The following is a 24,063-nucleotide window of genomic DNA, read 5'->3' on the forward strand; positions in this document are numbered from 1 at the left end:
CTGCCCGCGCAACTCCCGCCTTCGGGGGAGGAAGGGGGGCGGCTGGAGCCGGAGCCCCCCGGGCCGCGCCTCCCCACCGCGCAGGGAGCGCGGGTGGCCGCGGAGCGCGGGGAGGAGCCGCCGCCCGCTTGCCCTCTCCATTGGCTGCGCCCGCGGGGAAGCGCGGCCTCCTGAGCAGGCGCGCAAATAAAGACTGCACCTGCGGCCGGCACCTGGAAGGGGGCAGCGCTCCTCCGCTCTGCTCCGCGCCGCTCCGCTCGCCCCGGACCCCCTGCGCGCCCGCCCAGCCCCGCGCAACCCACCCTGCCCTGGCCTCTGCTCCACCTCCTCTGGGATTCTGCTCAAAGCGACAGAAGAGAAGAGAAGAACAGTCCTCGACTTCATTTACTTACCAGCTGTTTTATTTCAGTTTCCTGTCTCCTTAGTCTTTTTTTTTTTTTTTTCCTTTTTTTTTTTTTTTTGTTTTTGTTTAAAGTTAAGTAAAGCAGTTGCAAGGCGGGATTGGTACCTAGTTAACCAAGACAGGTGAGTGAACGGCACACCCACGTGTTATCTATTGTATAAAAGTGTTGTGAGCTGGGGGAGCATCATGGCTGGGAGTCCCTTGGTAGAGAGGTGGTTTCTTTGGAAGGCTGCTGCGGTGGAGAGAAGATGCAGGAGGCTGTAACGAGGGGCATTAATGCCGCTCCTACAGCAGAAGCGCTGCTCGCTCCCTACAAACATCGACGCAGCTGCCCTTTGCTGTTTGGAAACTTGAGGCCAGGAAACAGCTTTTAAAAGGAGAAAGGCAAACTTCCCAAGCATTTCCTACAAGTATTTTAAGTCATAAATAATAGCAAAATTAGTCAAAGCAGCAATTGGTGATACATGGAGAGATACTTCCTAAACTGGAAGGAATTGTGTGGTCATCACTGGCCTTTAAGAACAATGTAATTCAGTTAGATCCCATGGAGTGGCTCTGGATTTTCACTAGTGCCATGAATACCAGATGCGAGCTGCCATCCAAACCACCGTTTGTAAGAATTTCACTTGGTTTCGATCAGTTGATTCTTCTTTTGATTTTCTGTGCAAATCACAATCATTTCTTACCTATGCAGTGATATCATGAAAGTGAAATATTTAAGAAAGTAGTCGTATTTGTTATTTTTCCTTATAGAGTAAGTTTCAACTTGCTTTAGTTTGACAAGGTTGTTAAAGTTTTTGAAGCCCCCAAGCCCCACGTTGCTGTGGGGCATTACGGATGCTGAAGGCTAGGCGAGCTCCCTCCCGGAGGGGCAGAGCTGATCTCTGGGGTCAGAGGAGCCCGTGCACTCAGGCTGCTGCTTCCTCCCCGGTTCTGATGTCAGTGGTGATGCTGGCTGTTGGGTACCAGCAAAAGGGAAGAGTCCAGAGGCCACCTCCCTCACTTTCGAAAGAGAGAATCATGAGCTTTGTAAAGGACTTCAGCTACTGCTATAAAATCAGGTTCCTCTCCAAGAGCAATGCACAGTGGTAAAGCTAACCATGAATTTAACGTGTTACTATGTTGTAAATCTTGCTCAAACTCAAGAGAAATGCAGAGCTGCTTTCCCCTTAAAAACCATAGCAGCCAGTTTCAGGCAAAGGCACTAGAAAAGTGTGAAGGTAACACCAGCGTAAAGCAGAAAAATGGAAACTCCTGAATGAGCAGAACACACTAAGTAGGAACTTTTCCTAGAAAAGGCCCAGGCAGAGGTCATTTTCAGACCTAACACCTGGATCAGGTAGGAGCTGCAGAAGAGTGTTGCCTCTGGAAGTCACACGTAGTGTCAGATTTGAGCTTCAGAAAGCAGTTTTTAATTTATGCTTAATTTTAAATACAAGCTTATGTTACAGTGAAACAAATGATTATATACTTTTCTAACCAGGATTATGAGCTACCAGCACTTTTGAGAGCACGCAGGGCATTGCACCAAAAATTTCAAGGGCTTGTAATCACCAGGCCTAATGCAAAGTCCATTTAATGTAATAAATGCAACAATCTTTGGCTCAGAGCACCTGTCTTTATCTCTTAGTTCCCCTATAGACAAAGAAATACAGAAACATTTGCTCACTTTAAAGTTCAGAGTAGTCCAGTACAATTTTATCTGACCTTTAGCTAAAGGTTTGCCACTTCTGCGGATGCAGCAGATCTTTGCTGCTGCTCAGGTAGATGCAAGGGACCGCAGCCTGACTCTCAAGACTTCTACCCAGGGAGAAGCAAAAACCAAGTGGTATCTCATTAAAAGGTTGGCAAAAACCCTGTACTGATAAACTTTAATTTACTTTAAATTGGTTGTTCAAGTCCGAAGGGTAGTTAGCTGTTGGAGGTGAGTCCCCGGAGCTTGTATTTCAAGTTTTTATTACCATTGTTTTAATGTAAGATTTTGTTGATAAGCACCTATTACTTAATCTGAGTTGTTCCTCAAGGAAGATGAAGCCAAAGCCAGCCTTGCAGCTGTTTGGTTTTTCTCCTGGGCATACTGGCTTTGGGAATTCTAGGCACGAAGGGGTTAATAGCTGGAAGCTGTGCATTAGGCATTTATGGTGCTAAAGCCCGTTGTAACTTGCCTGATAAAAGGCATTTCAAATAAGCCAGGATTGCATGGAGGAATTTTAGTTGATGGGTTCCTGCCTAGGCCACCTTTTCTCAGGACTTACCCAAATGCTTTTAACATGTCTTGACAAAACCAAGGGAGAGGCTTCAATGCAGCAACAGGCAGCAGGCTTATATTTAAAAGCAGAAGAGAGAGATACACACCCTAAGCTATTTGTTCTGTTAAATCCTTTATCAGCACCTCCATAGTGGGGCCTTTGGAGGGCTGGCTTTTTTTTTTTTTTTTTTTTTTTTAAGTACAGGCAAGCATTTCAGTTCATCTTCAAGTCAAGTTTTTGCATCCCAACCTATCTTTCCCAAGCTGCAAAGTACAAGCAAATTAAAAGTTGAAAACTTAGATAACTGCATGGGAGAGTTGCCAAAACACAGTGCTACTCGGAACTGAACCCTTCATTTCACTGGGCACTCGGAAAGTCCCAGTTTTCCCAGGTACCAAGGAGCCAGGAACTGTGACCTGGGTCCCTTAGTTTGCCTTCGTGTCTGTGAAGCAAAGCCACCCAAATTGGAAACAGTATTTGCCATTCCTTGCTGGGATATAGCGAACTTCCATTTCACTCATGGGATTTGTGTATGTCAGGGTAGATTTTAATGTTTTCATTTTTTTAGATGTCAAGCAAGATGCAATGCTAAGTATATGCATTATATTCAGACTTTAGTATTAATTTTACAGGTAAAAACAGGAGCTATCTAAAAGAGTAAAAGATTTCAATCTATAATCAGTTTCCTTTGCAAGAATCTCAAACATCTTCACTGTATAGACATAATGATGGGTTGGGTTTTTTGGGGGAATCTTTCTAACAGTCTTAATTTCCTTCATTTTTGTCTCTTTCACAGATTGGAAGTTCTTTGGAAGAGGCTACACATCTTTTAGAGGGTTTGGACAGCACTTCGCTTAACTATTTTAGTCTTCATAGCACTGTAGGGCAGGGCAATCCCATAATATACGTGATCCATTTCACTGATGCACTAAGGCCGGTGCATGAGCAGTGGCAGCCTGGCAGTGCCATGCTGGGCCAAGCCATGCATTCCTCCCTCTGCTTCCTGCCCATGCTTTACAAGTGAGCAGACTCCACTTACCATACCGTGTGGGGCTGCGACTAGGTAAAGATGATTTCTCCCTTACCTAGGCTAAAAGGAAGTAGTAGCTTAACACATTATTGCCAAAGGTCTTTGAAAACCGTCATGTAGAAGAAAATTGCCTAATGGCTTTCTTTGCCTTTTGCAAATTCAGGGGTTTAAGGCCAGAAGGGACTAGGGTGATTATCTTGTTGGACCTCCCTTGTAAAAGCCATAAAAGCTCAAACCCTTAAGCATTTAATTTGGAGAAGCTCATGGTAGTTTAAGACCTTCAAAAGATGGAGAACTGCCCTGCCCTGTGGTAAGTTGTTCCCAGAGTTAACCTGCCTACTTTGTTACACACTAAAATTGCAGTGAATGAAGACAGGAATATGGGGCAGGGCTAAAAAAAAAAAAGAGCACGTTAAAGTTTCAGCCCATAGCACCCCCATAAGCACCGACTGTAGAGTTCCATGCCTCCTACGTACGATTCAGACATCGCAGGTGTACCAGCTGCGCTTCCCTAAAGGTAGGTTAACATGCGATAAACTCGCCTGCGTTTTCCAAGTGAAATAAGGATGATCCATGGGTTCTGTTGTCCTTCATTCCACCGGAGTCTGTCTCATACCTAACCAGATTTCAGTGGAGTGAAGCACAAGAGACATGGAGATGAATCAGCAACAAGAGGAACTGCTTCTCACTGAGAGAGGGGAAACTGGATGGAAATTTGGATACTCCAGGCATCCAAACAGATCGAGCATGCTGGGGAATGGAGAGGAGCAGTACACTGAGCATTTTAATAACCTGAGTATTTCTTGAAAGTCTCCAGTAAGAACCCATTTTGAGAATGTACTTACTTTCTGCATAATATGTAAAGATTAAAAGTCTACAAAGACCACAAACTGCTTTCTGGAAGGCTTAAATACCTTATTAGCAGGAAATGAAACCCTAATGTGGATAAATTAGATGTGTAACCTCATTTCTTTCAGTCATCCTCCCTCTAGGATGGTATATCCAGTAAAGAGACCAGAATGTAAGCCTTGTTTCAGTGCATATGCAGCACTGCCTTCCCTTGAGGATCTTTCTAAAGAATCACACCAGCAATGCCTGCTTTCTTCAAACTCTCCTGCCACAGTGCCTTCAGAATCTGGCAAAACTCCATTAAAATTTTAGACCCATTTATTTTGTACTAAAATGAATGTAAATAAGATTTAAGTTAAGGGAGAATTTAGATTTTTCAGGCTGAGCACAAGATAGATCTAAGGTGTCAGTGTAAATTTCTTGAAGGTTAATGCAGTTAAACATATTTGATGCATAAAAGCGTCACATCTAACACTAATCACTCACCCATTGTAATTGCCTTTTCAAAGTCCTCACCTCCCCAAGACAAATGCCCAAAAAAATGAGGTCTGGCAAATTTAAAACAAAAAACAAATAATGTCCTCCTACCATCAGGACCTATTATTTGCTTTGATAGATTTAGTACTAGATTTCAAGAATTTATTGTCCTGTATTATTTCTCAGCTGCCTGCCTAATCCTTCTTTCCCCCTCCCCCTTCTATTTGACTGACTTTAAAACCATGCAAAAACTACCTGCTGATGTCTTTTTTTACAAACACAGACCATCAAAGGGTTTGCTCCCTGGAAAGCCACGAGCCAGCTTCCAGATACAGTGGTGCTGAGCTCCTCCAGTCAGCAGCGGAAGTTCTCGAAGCTTCTGACATTTATTTCCAGGTTCATTCTTAAGCCGAACATTCACCCTGTGTTGGATACCTTACAAAAACTGACTTCCCTGCTTAGTGTTAGTTACACACTACTTCAGATCAAGTCATTACAATAACAGGACCACAACTTTTTTTCAAACCAGAATCTAGCCAACCCTATACCGTTTTTGTTTCCTATACTTTCTTATCCATCTAATGCTCCATCTCAGTAGGTATCCTGAAGTATATAACAACCAAAAGGAGCTCTTAATATCTTTTTTCTGAAGTATTTTTCTTCAGGGCATCCCAGAAGAACTGAGACCTTAACAAGCCATCCCTTCGGGTCTTGATACTGATTAATGGTAGCAGGCAGCAAGAACACTAACAAACTGAGGCGTTATTCCCCGTTTTATTTTTAGTGAGACAGAGTAAAAGTGCAAGAGGGTAAGTATCACGTCAAGCATAAGCAGACAAAAAAACGCACAAGTTTGCTTATTTACCAGTTAAGGGTAATAAAATAAGGGTACCTACCTTCCAACTGCCTGGGCAGCAGCAGGTCCAGAGGGCAGGACCCTGTGCTGGGAAACTGGTTCTGCTGAAGATCCGTTGGAGCAGGATACAGCCCAGGCCGCCTTCTCGCCCTCCTCTCCACAGCTGGCATCAGCTTCCCGGGGCGTAAGAGGCCCCCAGTTGTAGGGCACCGAGAGCACTGCGGGTGAAGACAGAAATACAGTTTGGTGTTAGTGATACGCTAAGGAGTATTTACAGCGCTACCGTTAATATATTATTTAGCTATTTGTTCTTTCCCCATATGAAGGGGATTTTGGCTAGCAGCTTTCCATACATTAAAGCAAGGAATATAATGAGACAGCAGACAAACTGCCACAGACATGCACTGCTACGGACAAGTCTTTGTCAACACACTGTGCAGTTAACTCCTTTAAGACATGACAGGTGCTATGTAAATGCAAGCTCATTATCAAAGAAACCATGGCTTGCTGCTCACAGTGATGTAGCACCAGAGACATGAAAAATCCTCCAGTTACATGTTGGAGTAATGTGTGCTAAAGACAAACTATTTCCAGATGTTAGAAAAGCAACTGATACAGATGTGGCAATTCAGACAAGAAAAAAAAAAACAACACAACTTTCAGGCAAAAGGAATGAGATCAAAGCAAAATAGTCAAAAAAAGCACCAGCCACTAGTCTTGGCTCATGCATTTGGAGGTGGCTTCTTGGTGTTGCTAGCACCGGTGCTTGGGGCATTAGGTTAAACCAGCACTTATCAAAGGGGCTTTATTAACACCAGGTACATCCATAGAGAGATACAGCCCTTTCCTAGCTGCAACCCCCCCACACACTTTCTTATTTTCAGGCTCACTCAGTGACACAAGGTTTAACCACATGCATAGAACTTAAAACCTGGTGCCCTTTCCTGCTGCTATTTGTGAGCACCGAGTCCCAAACAGCCTCTGTCGCTGCAGCTTGGTGAGGGGGAACTGGAGAACGCTGATGAAATGGGTTGATTTGGGGCATATTTATTTGAATTGTTGGTTACCAACAGCCTCACAGAGTACAGAATATAAAGTGAGACAAACATGGGAGCTGATCCTATCGAGACACACCTTTTTTCTGGAAAAGGGCACATTAGCAAGAACAGGAGCCATGCCAACTGCTTTGACCTGAAAGACAGCATTTCTTACCACCACATTAAAGCCACACAAGCCACGAACAAGCACTCTGACACCGGTGGCCTTCACTATGCTCTTTGCAACCAGAGCTGCTCCACTCCCAGAAAGGGCTTTGGTACAAAAGCCATGGCACAACCCTCCGCATGTGCAAGTCATCTGCTGTATTGAAGTACATTAAAAAACCCTCAAGCACAGTATAGGTTATAACAGGTACGGTTGAGGAAAATTATTACAAATAACTGCACCAAACAGGGCAGTGCTTTCACTCAAGATTCATTTACTGGGCAGCACAAAAGCAGCAAATGCACAGCCGCTCCAACTTCCCTGTCAAAAACTAAAACTGGCATGAGGTGAAAGAGGTCTGAAATGGCACGAGACCAGGCTAGCTTACACAAATATAATATCTCTGCTTTTTGATTCTTTCCCCTAGGGAGGAAGATGAGAAGTACTACTACTGAGCCGAGCTGAATGCCCAGGGAGACAGACAGCTAGAAAGTCTAGAAGTTTTCAGTGTTTTTAATAGTTCCATTTCAGTGTTGTGCCTGAATTCCTTTCCTAAAGCCAGTAGTTATTCGGTTTTTACTCGGTAGAGAGCTAAGCCTCATATATCCCCTCAATACAAACCCTCTAGCCCTTTGAGTTGCTTCAAATAAATGCTCCCTTGTGTCTGGTGTTAACTTCCCAGAGCTCTGAAGCAGAGGGGAGGCTTGGATAAGAGGCCGTTTAGAAGCCCTATACAAATGTAGATTTGATTGACTGACTGATTGAACTTAATTGCAGACATTCTCTTAATTGTACACTTAATTACTGACACTGTGTCAAAAGATTTCTGATGCAGCACCTGGAGGACAACCTTGCAAGTGCCAGTCAAAGCCAGCTGCACAAGACATCAGGGAGGTGCTGCATACTGCTACAGCTTGGAAGGGGAAAAATCATAATATTTTAATAATATACAATTAGAGTTTCACCCACCCTCAAACATGCGCGTGCATACACACAGAATCACAAATCTCTTTGCAGGGAGGGCATCTAATACATGAGGAACAGAAAAGAAAAGAAACAAAGAGTGATAATTATGTGACCATGTGACGGTTCCACCCTTTTGTGGTCTCTCCTAATATCTACAGTATTGTGAGCTGCAAGGGGAGGGCAGTATGCCATCGTTTTTGGCAGGAGTGATACAGCTGCTGGCCACTCTCAATTTAGTAACTCCAGATTTTTTATGTTAAAATTGTAACCAGAAATAAAACCCATGATATTTGTTCAAAGGTTAAAACTCTGAATATTCTCCGCAGTGATTTTGAGTCACTGCAGGTCTTCCTGAAAATAGCTATGCATGAAGCAAAGATAACAGCATTCTAACTGTTTGTAATAAGAAGTGTCTGCAGGAATTTTGTGATTATGGCTCCTATAATTCTCAATAGGCAAATTAGTATTTTAGTGAACACAAAAAACTTAAACTCATGCTACAATAGGTTGTATGTACAGTGTGCATGATGCACAAATAAGCAGAAACTAATTTGGATGCGTGCATTTTTTTTCCCACAATATTTTTACCAATAAAGTCACATTTACAAAATCTTGTTGTTAACTAAATGCACTAGTCAATAAAAATGAGTGGCTACAGGGTATTAGAGATATTTCCACTACTGCTGCATTCAAATCACTGTGGGAATCACAATCATCAGTGCATTTATCCTCACTACATTCCCAAGCAGTAGCTCTATTATTCCTGCTGAGGATCCGAGCACAGAGGCTGACCGACCTGTAATTCTTATCTGGGTCTTTGAAAGGTTTCCTGGCCAGCGGTCAGCTCAGGTCACCTACAAGGTCTGTGGCAGAACCAGAGCCAGGTCCTGGGCTAGTGGCCAAAGGAGGAATAATTGAAGATAATATTACCCTTCCAGCAGTGCCCCCCAGGAAGTTTTTTAGGGTCATCCCACAGCCCCATGCTGCCTGGCTGCACTCCCCATGAACACTTCTGCTTGAGGTGTCATGAAGGAGGGGACTTCCTTCCCTGCAGCATAGCCCACCTGTTGGTGCATAAAGCAGCAGAGCTCCACAGGTCTGTTTTCCCAGGTAGGAGAGGAGGGCAGGAGCCTCGGCAAGGGAATCGCAGGTGCAGGGACAGGTACGTGCTGCACACGGGAGGCCAGAGCCAGCCCTCCCTGCAGCAGCAAGACCTCTGCGTTCGGGAGAGGAAAGACAGCAAGGCACTGAGATGTGAGGATCAAAGGGAAGCTGATGGCAAGCGCGATGAAAAGGGAAGGCTGTCTATTGCAAAACGCAGCACAGAGGCTGCCGTGGTATTTACAATCTGGTTTCCTGCCTCTGAATCCACTCTTCACACCCAGGCACATGCGGCAGCTGCTCACACATCTCGTTCAAGGCTGTGATAAAGAGGAACCAAAACTCCCCATGAATTAAGGACTGCCAACCTCAGAAAGATGTAGAGAGAAAATTAAACTTGTTGGAACACTGGTTACAAGTTACTGCCTCAATAGCTAATCTCCCCCTGAAGCACCTCTTGGTGTGGAAAAGTAATAGAAACTGGCACAATCTCTGCTTCTGTTGGGTCGGAGCAAGTCTGAAAACAGCCTGGATGTGCAGGCCGGCTTAGAAAAGGGAACATCTTCCAGAAAATAGTAGCTATGGATTTTAAGCATATCTAAAATCAGGGCTATGTCGTATGTAGTACATCACAGAGACCCTGTAAGCACAACCAGCTCAGGTGCTGATGTATAGCTACATTCCTAAAAAAAACACAAAAAAAAAAAAAAATCAGAGCACACCAAAACTGTACAGACAACTAGCAGAGATTGGAATTGTTTTACACCCACATAAATTCAATTGGCTCAAAACACCTGGAGTCTCATTAATTTACCTGTGACATGTTGCTACACTTAATTGCCTTTGACAATTAGTAACATTTCAACACCTCCTTTAATGGCCCAATTATGAGTACACTTCTGCACAGCAAATAGAAGAAAATAGATGGGTGAACCTCCAATGCAAAACTCCTCTCCAGGTATTTTAATGAAGAGCTTAAAAAACAAACCCCAAAGAGGCCATCCTGATTTTGTTTGGCTCACACTGCAGCTAGACAAGCTGTGTTTGCTCTGCTCCCTGGTTGTGCCCCTCCTGGTGCAGGGCTGTGACTGCCACCTCTGAGAACCGCGCTGGGAAATTAATTACAGGGAAAAGTGCATTTGCCTCCTTCCATTTCTTGCACTTGATGTTTTATCGATTACTTCTGTACGCTAAACAAAGTGCATCCTTTGTAAAACAAATCCTGTTTCCAAACTAGGAGAGGCATGATGAGCACAGGAACGCAGAATCACCTCTTCCAACTACACGAGTAAATACAATTGCAAGTGCTGGCTGAGTCTGGTGGCCATTCTCTCTCAGAAATAAGCTGGTAACTTCATATGCTACTTCAGGCTGGGCACAAACACTGGATTTGACAACTAACATTGAGTGGAAGAGTCCAGGGGAGCCTTGCTGCTGCTAGTAAATTTGAAAAATCCCTGCTGATAAATACTGCACAACTCAGATGTAAAATGAGTGCGTTAAGGGGGAGACTGAGGAGTCCAGCCCCACATGCACTGCTTCTGCCGATAAGCACAAGTTCATTACAGGGCCTGTTCTGCTCCAACAGCAGTGGCAGATGAGTGCACTGCATAAAGACAACTAGGTTCTGCTCACATTTTCAGTTCTGCAACACGCATTAGGATTCCCCGTGCTTTCCCTTTTCCTCCCACTCCTCACACCTTTTCAAGTTCAGTTCTCTCCTCAGAGACTCTCAGCAGGACAGCACAATTCATCCTCAAAATCCTGCAATGCTGTTGTCAACTCTATTTCCTTTCAAATCTCTGCTGAACACCATGCTCCCTCTCACTCTGGAACCTGCATTTCTCCTCCTCTAGGTTTACTCAGTTTTGAGAAGTCCCTTGAGCTTCAGAGGCTTAAATTCTCCACTAACATCAATTGCTGCAACCCCACTGATACGGTCAAGCAAGTCTGACTTGCACTATGCACACCAGTGACATACCACGAAAGGTTTCACTGAAAGCTTTCCAGCCAGATCTTGCAGAGGTTGTGGGCTCTCGCATCACCAGCATAAAAAGGAAATGCAAAAGAACAATAGTTGTTAACAGCAGCTCTTAAATTATTTAGGTCAGAACACGATCTGGATGCTGATGGGCACTTGCTGACCAGTTTGTGCCTGGCTCCCAGATGACTGAAGAGCAGCGAACACCAACACAGCTCTGGGGAGCACCCACAGGGCTGGATGGGGTCACACAGTCCCATTCCATCCCTTGGATGCGGTTTTAGCTGCAGGCAAAGACGGGGGGGGGGGGGGGACTCGCCATCCAAACCAGGGGGTGCCACTGTAATGCCCCATTTCCTCTTCCATTGGAATTTTCTCTGCTGGATGTTTTCTTGACAAGTGTACTAATGCCAAGGACAGCAGCCCATGTCATTCTCACTGCAGGACAATGTCTCAGGAGGAAGGGGATGCTGCCTTCCCTTGCAGCGCTCTCCATGTGCTTTCTCTCACTCGTTGTGTAAACCAGGAGCAAGTCAGAAGAAATCTCACCAGCCACAAAGCTAATCCAAACCATCTTCTCCAAAAGAGCCGGTATAGTCTTAACACTGGATAGAGTTTACAAATAAAACAATGTTTTATTAAACTACTATTACATTTTGATTGAATAGCATTTGGACTACATAGGAGCAGACACATTCCTGAAAGTAATTGGTTTTCCACATCTGCTTTCCTTCCTAATTGGACTAATTACTTCAGTGTAGGATCATGTTCACTACTCTGCAGAAAGCAAGAAACCTTGATTTACAGTGAGAAGAGCAGCAATTAGAGAGAATTAATTCATATGGCAACATCTAAATAAATCATATTATGAGAAGACAGCAATGTAATTATTGTGACTGGTGACTCCCTTGTGAAGAAACATCATCCTTAAGCCTAAATTCAAGCAGCTCAGTTCTCCAAGGAATCCACCACAGCTTCTCCAGTTTCACAAAGCATGTACTACCAATTTTATTTTTAAGACCTAATTGAGGTGCATTGTCAAAAACAATAGGGTTTAACACTCCTCGGGCAGCTGAGAAAAACAATCAAATCCTTGACAACTCTGTGTTTGTCCTCTGAATCAAGTATGTGTGCAACAGCCATGCATAACATATGCCAGCAGCAGCTTCCAAAGGTGCATGAATTTTATGGGTGCAATACCCTCCACAATGAGCCAGGCTTTTCTTACTCTCCAAACCCATTCCACCCCATCCAGATGGGATGATTAAAAGGCTTCAGTTTAACCACAGCTGCTCCCTCACTCCCCCCCCCAGTGGGATGTGTCAGAGAATCAGAAGGGTGAAATTAAGAAAACTTGTGGGTCAAGATAAAGACAGTTTAGTAAGTAAAGCCACACATGCAAGCAATTAAAAACAAGGACTCCATTCACCCCTGCCCATGGGCAGGCAGGTGCATCTCCAGAAAAGCAGGGCTCTGTCATGCGTAACAGGGACATGGGAAGGTAAATGCCATCACTCCGAACATCCCCCCTTCCTTCTTCCCCAGCTCTATATGCTGAGCGTGATGCCATATGGCCTGGGATGTCCCTCCAGCTCCCTTGGGTCAGCTGGCCTTGCCATATCCCCTCCCAACTCCTTGTGCACCCCCAGCTTCTGCTGGCAGGGCAGTACGAGAAGCTGAGAAGCCCTTGACTTAGTATAAACACTGCTTAGCAACAACTAAAACAGTGTCATCAACACTATTCTCATCCTAAACCCAAAACGCAGCACTATACCAGCTACTAGAAAGAAAATTAACTTTATTCCAGCCAAAACCAGGACAAAGGCTTAGTGAAAGAACATGATGAACTACAGGGTTTCAGATGATCCTGCTCCACACATTGATAATTTACCTTCCTACTTACACATTAGCAGTCTGGTCCTACCTTCTCGATGGTGATGAGACATTTCTTTGCTACTTTGGCAAGTGGTGAAAGCAATTTTATCAAGGCAGAACTCCTTTCATCTGCTTGTTATTAATTCTATCTTTAATGTCATTCTTGTCAAATCACTGGGAATTTCAGTGTTCCTCTCAAATGCCTCTTGCTAAGGAAAACACTACCTTCTCATACTGTTGATGTACTTCCAGAGAAAATCCACAATGCCTTGTTTTGGGAGGAAGAGCTCATCTCCACACAAATCAGCAGAGAATTTTCTGTACAAGTCGTCCATGGCTTAGAGTTTGCCCTACCAAGAGCTAGCTCTGGGCATGGAGGCAGAATAACCCTGTACTCCACCTCAGTTAATTATTTCTCTTAATATGGTTGTTCTACTTCCAGAACGTGTGACAGACTCTCACACTCTGGATTAGTAGTGGGCATTCCCCATTTCAGAGACACTTGCTACTTTTACACATTAGACAGTCACATTGTTTTATATTGTCATATGACATGCATAAGCATGACAAGAATTACCATAATATGATGTTATACTTTCTGTCCACAACATGACACATCATAAATCCCTTGCATCCAAAAGCCAAGTTTCACATCCAGACAATTACCCTCTTTTAGCAAATGCTTGATCCATTAGGAATTCGGGTGATAAATTGTCAGTTCAGACAGGTAGAAACATATCCATCTCGATTTGCCATTCTTTTGCCACAGCAGATAAATAGAATCATCAGTTATAGAGCCTGCTTCCTACAAGCAAGGCTCCACGATTTGGAGGGAAAGGTGTTTAACACTAAGCCCAGAAAAAAGCAAAGCTTCTAGCTTTGTGGCTTTAAGCATACACGTTTAGAAGCATTAGCTCTTTCTGTTATTAGTCACTATTTAAAATCTTCTCTCCATTTCCTTCTGAGAATTTTTCATGGCTGCCATTAAATCTCTGAATGTTTTCAAAAAAAAAAAAAAATCAAGAAATAAATGTAAAATAATAAAGAAGTAGTACTCTCTGCTCTGCAAGTTGATCCACACTGTCAGATATTTGCATACATAAGGTAAACATCTCTTGGGTTGGATTCCCTACACCCTATAACCTGGAGGCCATTTATATGCAGAATACAAATGAGTGTAGAATGCTGCACCCCACTCCAGCTGTTTTCTGTACTCACTGTGTGAGTGCCACAACTGGTAGAAATTTGGACTCCAATGACAGCAAGCAGTTTAAGAGCTCAGAATCAAGCCCACCTCTGCAAATACCCACAGAAAAGATTCAAAGCACTACAAAACTTGCTTGTTCAACTTCCCTAGATTGCTCATTTTTATACTACTATTTGTTGCATTATGCTGACCTAAAAACAGAATAATGCAAAAATTGATCCAATTACTTTGGACACATGGAAGAAAGTTTTAATTGATTTTAGCCCTCTATATCCAAAGGAAAAGTGTGGATGCAGAATTATCAGAGGTCCTAAAGAAAACAAAGACCACAGGAACCACATGCACATTAGGGGGAAAAAAAAAAAAAAAAAAAAACACCAAAACAAAAAACCCCAAACAAAAAGATGTACATACACCCAAGTATCACAACAATGTAAGAACTATTTTGAAGGTAAGTGGAACAGCTAATAATTCACAGTCATTATTCTTTTGTCATTGTTCAGCTGAAGGTTGAGAAGATTTTAAAACTACAATTATCAACAATAGATTTGCATTGAAATAAGCTTCTCTGCTGCATTTCTCACTCCTCTCCCCTCCTCCTCCTCAATAAAGAGGTGGAAGCAACAAAGAAAGTAACATCTTTAATACAGAAAAAGATTTTTTTTTTTTCAATAAATATCCATGCTATCAGATATACCAAAAAAGGAATAAAAGTAGAGCCTATCTATTTGGGCATTTTTAAAATAAATCAAACTAAGACATGTTCTTTGCATCAGGTTGGTCAAGTAAGAAAATAGGAGAAACTCCCCCCTCCTTCTCCCCCCCCCCCCCCCCCCCCCATTTAGTCAGTGACATATCTTCATATCTTTTTACTCCTTTTGGCCAAGTTTCAGTTATAACTCCTTGTGGGCCACTTGTCAGCTCACCAGTAAGAGGAAGTCTTGCACAATTGGGAGTAGCAGAAAGGATAAAAATCAAATCCAAGAGACAAGGCTGAAGAGCCAGACTGGCTCAGCACCGGAGCAGGCAGGGAGAGGTCTTACTGCACTTTGCAGAGGCAGCTCCATTCTTCCATCTCCCCAGCCTCCACCACGCAGACCAGCAACAGCTCTTCTGACAATAATTTAAACCCCCCCTTAAATAACTTAAGAAATTGAAAATCAATTTTCTAGTAAAAGGTATCACAGGCAAGATACAACCCGCTTTGGGTTTGTTGTTCTTTTCTGGTGCTTTCTTCCAGTCTCCGAATAACCATGGATTAATGAACAATTACAAGGCTTCATTCTTACCGCCATGTAATTCCAAGAAAGGAAGAGCATCTTTCTGGAACATTATGCTTGAAAAACAAAGGAGAGCTTTGACTGTCAAGTCACTGATGTTCCCTCTTCACTTAAAAGCTTTCCAATTTACTTACAAATTATAGTGTTTTTAATGCAAATTAAGCACTAGAGAACATTCTTTCCTTCCCCCAGATTAGCAAGAACCAAATTGACCAAGAAAGCCAAACATGGAATCTGGACGCAATGAATATTTAAAATAATGAGCCTGTTTAATTATTCTGATTGGTGAAGTATGAGGTTATTAAATGCCCCTGAACTGATGACAGGGTTCGAGCATATGGTTTTGCTTTCTGAACACAGAGAAAATATTTTCTGATACTCTGTGTTCCAGTATTCTTTGTTGAATTAACTATGGGGAGGAAATACAGCTACACATGCTCAGAGACCTTTGGGAAATATCTCTTGCTTCAGAAGCAAATACCACAATGTGGAAGGAAGGTAGAGGCACTCGAGGAAACAGCAAACGAGAATGCACAATCGACCAATTTCTGCACAAGTCACCTGGCTCATTCTAGCTACTTAGGGGAAAAAAAAAAGTTCATTCAGGTCTGCTTTTGCTCCAAGATGTCACCAAATTGACATTTGCCTGCTAAGTTTCCAATCACATATGCAGGAAAACCCAAAACCAGAGGGATTCAGCTACAAAGATGCGCTGTACTGAATCCAACAAGAAAATATAGAAAATGCTCTGTATTTCCTATTTGTATTATGGTAAACATTATCCAACATTTTTACTTTGAACCCTGCAAAACCTTTTTAGCCAACAGGCCTCTAAATGTCTGCGAGTTCAACCAGGCAATTATGCGTACTGTGCCAGAAAGCTATTAGATGACACTTTCCTTCCAAGATCCTTCATTGTTACTACTGAGGAAAGCACTCTGCTATCTGCTTGTCTGGAGATTCTGGGCATGTCATCTTTTTCCTGTTTATGCTCTCCTTTTGCAAAGTTCTTTGCTCTAACAACAGGGTAAAATTTTCCCTGCTCTGCTTTTATAGTATGCATCTGTACAACCTGTCTTAGTTAAGATATTACCAGATTGCCTTTGCTCCTTCCCCACTGCACACAGCAGTTTGGACCCAACCCTTTTATTTGGGGATTTAAATGCCACAGAGTTTGTGTATGTTTACAAATAATCTCAAGTTCAGAGGTGCTTATCTCCAGACAGAGGGGAAAAAAAAAAAAAAAAAAGAGAACAAGCTTCTGCTGGAGATCATGATTTTTCAAGGTTTTGAGCACCTGCTGATTCCCTCAATTTCATGGACCTTTGGGTCTGTGCTTTCTGCTTCCCGACAGTCATCCATACAGGAAACCTAATTACTCAGAAATAATGAGCATGCTTTGCACAGAACTGTGCTGAAGCTTCTGACCCACCCAGTCTCCCCATGATAATCTCTCTACCACCTCCTTGCCGGGCTCTGGCAATGACCTTCTTAAGAGATGGCAGTTTCAGGACAGCGCAGCGCTCTCGCAGGGCCCATCAAGAGGTTACGTGGGTGAAACAAGTCCATCTCCCTGTGGCAGCTCATTCACACCTCCTGATCTCTAATGCCATCTGCTCCTCCCTGAACCTATTTTTGGCTTTAATTAGAGATTCTGGAACTTCTGGAGACTGAAGGGCAAAGAGGTGAATGAGCACATCTGGTCCACGCCTCCCAGCTTGATACCTTGTACTTTAAACATCTCTAATATCTAATGACTCTGAGCCCAGGGTGACTGCCTTCACCCTTTGATGTACACTGAGAAAGGTCAGAACCCAATGGAGAAATTCACTGCTCTTGGGCTTTTTAGTACACACTCTCATTCTCCTGGTTTCCTATCTTTTGGCTTAGTCAGTATGCACCTGATTCCCATCTGCTGTCCCATCTCTTGCACCACACCAACTGCTTCTGTTCCCTCCAGGAGAAAGCTGGAAGCAGCAAAACACAAACCACTGTGATAATTACCTTGTCGACATCTTTCCTTGAGCTAACATGAAGGAGCAGTTAGGGATTCATCTGAATTACATTCCCCCTTACTCTTGCATTTCCTCTTGGTTTCTTGCACTCTAATGCAATTAGGTTCCACGTGAAGAACATTTCAACCCTAAACCCAAGACAGATGCTCTGAAACAGTGCAGGGAAACACAAGCAAGAACAGAAATCAGACACTACCATGCGGGCTCAGAAGGACCAGACTGGAAACAGCTGCTGAGAAAGTTTCACCATTATTTTGCCAACATGTTAGAGTTGTTTTTTAAATGCTTACAGTGAGTGTCTAATTCTAAACACTTTCAAGAAGCCTGGTGCCTAAAGATAGGAGCCCAGCCCTTTCCCAGAGACCAGGACACTCAGCTGCTGTGCTGGTAACACCATGATGTTCCCCAGCACAGGCAGAGCCAGTGGCCACAGGCACCTAAATCCAGGTCTGCTGTAGTCCATGCACCACTCCACTAGCAACACATCCTCATGCAGTTCCCACTGAGCCTTCCCGCTGCTAGCAGGGGCTGACAAGTTTCCCCTCAGAAAAAAAAAAAAAATAAAATTCAAGCTTCTACCTACATGAGCTACTGAATGAAAAAACCACAAAACCCACAAAAGCCAACTAAGCAAACAAAAAAGAGATAAAAGCAGTTTGCTTTAAGGCAGCAGCTTTTCTGAAAGCCCACAGTAAATCTTTAAGATTATCAATAATGAACACATTCACTGTCTTTTTTCGCCTTCTTTTAAATCACTTCTTACAGTGGAAAGAAATCAGTCCAGGGGGTTGTTCATATGCGAGCTGCATTTATTATCAAGGGATTGAGACTGCTAGAGAAGGAGAGAAGTAAAATGAGCCTCAACAAGGCTCAGGAAAAAAAGCATACTGCCACGTTATAGTCCTTCCTCCACCTATTTGTCACAGCACCCCAGTAATGAGCACTGGAATTCATCTCTCTAATGACACTCACAGTGGTAGATGTTTTCCCAAATTTAGTCAGTGACAATATGAAGTCTTTAATATGCAAAGGAGTCCTTTGTGTAACTCACCATAACTTTAGTGTCTTGTCATGCCTTACAGATATTTCAGGAGAAACAAATTGCAATAATCATAGGAATGAACAAGTTGGAAGGAACGTGTCATGGCAATAATGAAATCTTCTGTTGATTTTCATGTATGTGTAGACATACATAAAGCTAAATATAGTTCTATGAATTTCTTACAACTCACAATAATTCAGCCCTTTGGAAACCACACACATATCACACAGCCAAGCAGCAGCAAAACTTGTCACTTAGTCACTCCCTGTTTCTCACCTGCCTCAAATACAAGTATTGTACCTTATGCTCTATCTTCTATTCCTGTCACATTAATATTTTCCTCAGCTACTGAAGCAGTACGAAAGCCTCCGCTGAGGCTCTCTTCCTATATGTCAGATATTAGCATGTTTAGAAACCACGAGGCCTTCTTCGCAGGCCCATTTCCAAGCCATGGCGGAAGTGGCGCTGCCAGCCCTCACGCTCCATAAAGCACAAGCTGGGCCTCAAAACGACGAAATGGGCTTTGCAATCGCAGAACTGAAAGCAGCAGCGAAATTTGACGTTCTAGTGTCTGCTTTTTGGTTGTTTGCCTTTTTTTCTTGTCTCTGCTAAACTGCTGCTGCTCAGCAGGGGCAGGCTGGCATCCGCCCCGTGCTCTAAGGGGTTAACGCGATGGGGTAAAATAACACTCGATGGTAACTACTCAGTGTTGTTGCTCTGCGCAGGACCCCCCAGATCTGCCCGTCCCCGCAGCTCTGGGCAACACCAGCAAATGCCAAACCCACACCAGAGACAGGTCCTGATACTCGAATAAGTGCAGTTTATGCTCTTTGCCTACCAGCACGTATTCTTAAACCCATTTTTGGTCATCGCGTGCAATATTAATGCAACTTCCCACTGATTTTGCTCCTAGCATTCCCAACCAGCCTAAAGCAAGATGCAGTATGGTTTCCCTTTTTTCTTAAGTGGGGAAGAAATAAAGCAAAATGGCACTCTTCTAGCCTCTAATCATTATGTTCAAAAATCCTTCTGGCTAAACACATTAAATTAAAAGAATACGTCATTTTCTCATGATAATTTTTAACTGATCGCATCTACAACAGAGGTGGAGCTGCTTGGCTAGTAAGGGTCCGCATCAAACAATGTCCTATTCGTTTGTGATTTCCCTGGGGCATCTTTTAAACCATTAAAATTTACAAACAACTTGATTTCTTATTAACACAGTTTCTTAATTGCTTCCATGGGAAAAGAGTCAAGTTATTTGCATCTTCTTTCTTAGGGCTCCAGGGCTTTAGTGCAAACATTTAAGGATAAGCTTTTAAATGAAGCAAAAGCAGAAGTACTGCTCCAGACCCAAGCTCCGATTTGGTGCTTGGATACTTGCACATGCCACAAGGCCATTTTGAACCTCTTTGAGGCTGATAGATTTGACAAATAAAGGGATGGTTCTTGGATAACGTTACTGGCAGTTTACCTCAAGCCAGGTTTCCTGTCCCCCACATTTGCCAAAAGCTTCAAGCAAGGGCAGCACCAGACACCTCCATCTCTCCAATTTAAGACCCAGCAGTAACATTTCAGGAGATGGCCTGCCCCATTTAAATCTACAAAATGCACTGTGTTCACAAAAATCCAGTGAAATAGACTGTGCTTGAGAGATCCACAGAGAGTTTATAGGCAAGTGCATTCTTATTCCAACTGAGTACCTCATCATTTTAATTCATTAATCAAATCTCCATGGTTCAGGGACTGAAGTCCTCGCATTCATCATCAATTCAAGATGAACCTATTATTTAGGTTCACAAAATCACTCACTAAACACAATCAAGCATTACTTTCTTAGAGTCTTTACAATACAAGTGTTTTCATTAAGAGCCCAGCAGCAGATCTCCCCTGGGCTGGTCCTGCAGCCGCTGCTGCATCCCCAGAGCCACAGCCCAGGGCAGGCATCTTAACAGCCACTGGTAAGACTTTATCTCACTTCAGTTTAACTCTTCACCTGGAGTTTACATCTGAAGCAGAAGCTTCAGCCAGGCCATTAGACCAATTTTCGTATTTCCTGTCTGCTAGAGGCCCCTTCAAAACCCCGCAAGCCTGCTGTGCCACATCACACTCCCCTGGGGTGACTGCGATGCCACCGCAGTACCACAGCCTCTGCTCCAATGTGCAGCAGAACCAAAACTGGAATTTTCCTTATTCATATTTTTCCCAGTGGGGAGCTTGGAGGGGGCTACATGTGAGAACAGAAAAAACATGTTGCCAGCTCTTAAAAATACTTTCCCATGAGGCTTCTGATGACTGTCAAAGGCCAAGAGATATAGTACCTTAATTCACCAGACAGACTTTACCTGATGTGTTTGGTAATGGCATTGGGAAAAGGCAGCAGAGAAAGACACAGCGCCTGCCAAGGGAGACTGCTCAGACTGAGCCTGCACCCGCCTTCCCCCAAATCCAAGCCCCCCATGGACTTGCAAGCACTTTAAACTTCTGAAAATTTTTCAACAGCAAATTGTGTTTCTTTAACAGAAATGCTTGCAGAGAGCATTGTATTCTGATATTTTTCATTTATGCATATATATTTATTTGATAAATACTCCAGCAGGGTTTTTGGATCCATCAGCTGCCTGTGGGAACAGATTTAAACGAAATACCTACATCTGAAATGGAAATCCCCAACTCCTCCCACACATTTTCCAAGGAGACCAATCACTACTCTAGTTGGTCAACTGCATGCACTCTCAGTCAAAAACTTACAGTAAATGGCACCTAACTTGCCATAAGCTGATACATTTCACAAGTACACTTTACATATAAAGACTAAAATATTAATTCCTATATTAAAATATAAAGTGCTATCTTGAAACTGGATATCACCCAGAAGTCTATTTCTTGGCTTTACATATCACCAGGAAATAAAGGAATCCTTTTAGTTAATACTGATTATTAGTCAGTCAATAATTAACAGCAACCGCACACACTTTGATAGATGGGTCGAGAAGAAGCTTTTGAATTTTTTTATTGACAATTCCATGACTAGTTGCCAAACTTTTCTTATTACTGATAATTAGATCCTGTTAGTCTAGCATCTGCTTCTGCTCAAGCACCAAGTGCAAAGGGCTCCTCAAGCACAAGGTGGGAGTCCATACCTAGGACAGAAGGGCTATCTGAGCAGACTTACAAAAATTTGAGTGGGCAGGAACTGCTGCTTGCACAGGGAAGAGGGGGAGAGAAAAAAAAAAAAATAAAAAGGACCATCTTTGCCTCCTGGGTCTGAACCAATTTTACTAAGATCACCTTTGCAGAACCTCAAACTGCTCTTCTTCCCAGCATATATAACATACATGCAATAGCATTTTTGCCAATAACATTTGGGTTTCCTGTAATAAACATAGAATGGCTTAAGGTATGTTTTTGCACTTAGGACATGGCACGTCCATCAGGGTATGACAAAGAAAGCTTGGGCACAGAGAGCCCATTACAGGAGCCTTTCTCAAAATTCCTATCAGTTGATTCATACTTTTGTAAAATAAAGATTCTGCTGATGTCTCCTCAGGGCATAGAAAATGTTTCTAAAATACCTATTACACACAGGGATTATGAGCAATTTGGAGATTTATTTGCGTATGTAAAATTGATAAAAATCTCTGAAAATTTCAAACGTTCATTTCATTAGATGTCAGTTTTGCAATTCCTTTGTTCTAACAGACAATGGTAAACAGTGTTCCAGTGACCTCCAGTGGGGACAGGGGGAAAATACACTCATCCTCTGCTTGGCATAGCAGAACTCTTTTTGTTTGTAAAACCTAGAGCAACGACAGTTGGGCTGAGATGCCCCTGCAGAGGCTGCCCAGTTCTATTGCTGATGACGAAGCAGGTTAAGTGATCTGAGATACCTCCCTTGACATTTTTATTCAGTTAAGTTCAAACTAACCTTCACATCCCTCTAACACGTATACATCTCAGGTGAAAGTCTTCACTGTTCTGGATAAGAGGGCGAAAAAAAACACGTGGAGACCTTGCTGTTTTCTAAGCCTGGGTTCATGGCTTCATGGGTCACAGAAAACCCAAGAAATCAACATGAGCCAAACCACACAGAAGCACATGAAACAACTGCATGCTTGATGCCATGAGCAAAGCAACATTAACTCCTTTCAGCTCAAGAGCATTAATCTACTGGAAATAGGGACGCTTTATTTGTAAATAAGTTCATTATGGTTAAAGTTCAGAATTCTTCAACTTGTGCACACTGGTACAGCATCTTCAGTTGGTTTACTCTAAATTTTTAGTATCTCAAGAAATACAAGCCATGAGGAGTCTAGAGACACACTAACCTTTTGAATCTCTCCAGTGGAGATGGGTTATCTGTGCTAAAGTTATGGAACATGTGTGGTCTGCAGAGCAAAGATCATCTCCATCAGCAGCTGCCATCTTAAGGCTGTGCCATGTCTTGTACAAAGCAGCCTGATCCCAACAAAAACAAAAATGCTGCAAAGTGGTTCCCTCTTCTGTCAACACAAGTCAAGGTCTCTTAGATCAGTCTCATTACTGGGTTATCTTTCTAATGACTTCTGGAGGCAGGCTCCAACTGAAATGCTTTTAGTCTAAGATTAATCCCCTCCCTTTCTTTTGTTTGTGGGGGCCAGGGAAGAAAAGGAGGAAGGTAAATTTTAAAGCAGAAGTCCTTCTTATCACCATCTGGCTCCAATGAATCTGAGAAGAACTCTGTTGTACATTAATAAATCCAGTATTACAAGGTAGAACAGATAGCAGGAGGAAAACATCAGTCATCAACAGAAAAGCCTCTGCTAAACTCAGAGGAATGACCTTCAAATTAAAAAGAAACAGTAATAGAAGGGGAAAACCTGTGTCACAAATATTCTGGCCCTGATTCAGGAACTATTTGCCATTTGGAAAGTCAACATGACAGAACAGATTAAAAATCTTCTCCTGACCTCACCTTTCCATAGCCACCATCTGGGCCAAAGACCTGCAGCAAACTTCATCTACAAGTGGATGGCCTGGGCCACTGTTCCTTTTAACACACCTGTAGAAATATCCTGCAGCTTCTGCAGCTTGTTGTTCTGGGAGACACAACATGCCCACAGGCTGGCGCTGGTTGTGCTAACTCAGATGGGCTCCAATAGTCACATACCCATGCTAGAAAATAGCACACTGCAGATCCTAAGACATCCCCCAAAACAGAGCAACACATACAGAGAACTCCTCCCGTACCATGTTCCCTCACCCCATTTCTTCCTGATGGCGCAAGAAAAATAATTGTGCATTTTGCCTGTTTCTTTGTATAATGAAAGAACTAACATTTCCATAAGAAATCATTTAATGTCGCAAAACTTCATTCCTCATTGAAATGAAACTTCACAGAAGGGCAATTCTTCATCATGGAAAACACACTAACACTAGTGCAGGGTCTCTATTTGCTACTGTCTGCACAATATTAATGTAGAAAATAATATATTGGTTGGAATCAATACTTCCCTGACTTCTCCATCCATCAGCTCCCCCCTTCATTTG

General features: G+C 42.9%; 1 long non-coding RNA gene across 1 annotated transcript; it reads left to right on the forward strand.

Annotated features, from left to right (window-relative positions):
* The first annotated feature begins 316 nt into the window (after window positions 1-316).
* Window positions 317-8,643, forward strand: LOC116965572. The gene is made up of 3 exons (XR_004409478.2): window positions 317-525; window positions 3,449-4,199; window positions 4,307-8,643. It is a non-coding gene; the product is annotated as an uncharacterized LOC116965572 (long non-coding RNA).
* Window positions 8,644-24,063: the final 15,420 nt, after the last annotated feature.

Source organism: Tyto alba, unplaced genomic scaffold (genome assembly GCF_018691265.1).
Source record: "Tyto alba isolate M040663 unplaced genomic scaffold, T.alba_DEE_v4.0 Super-Scaffold_30, whole genome shotgun sequence".
Taxonomy (NCBI): Eukaryota; Metazoa; Chordata; class Aves; order Strigiformes; family Tytonidae; genus Tyto; species Tyto alba.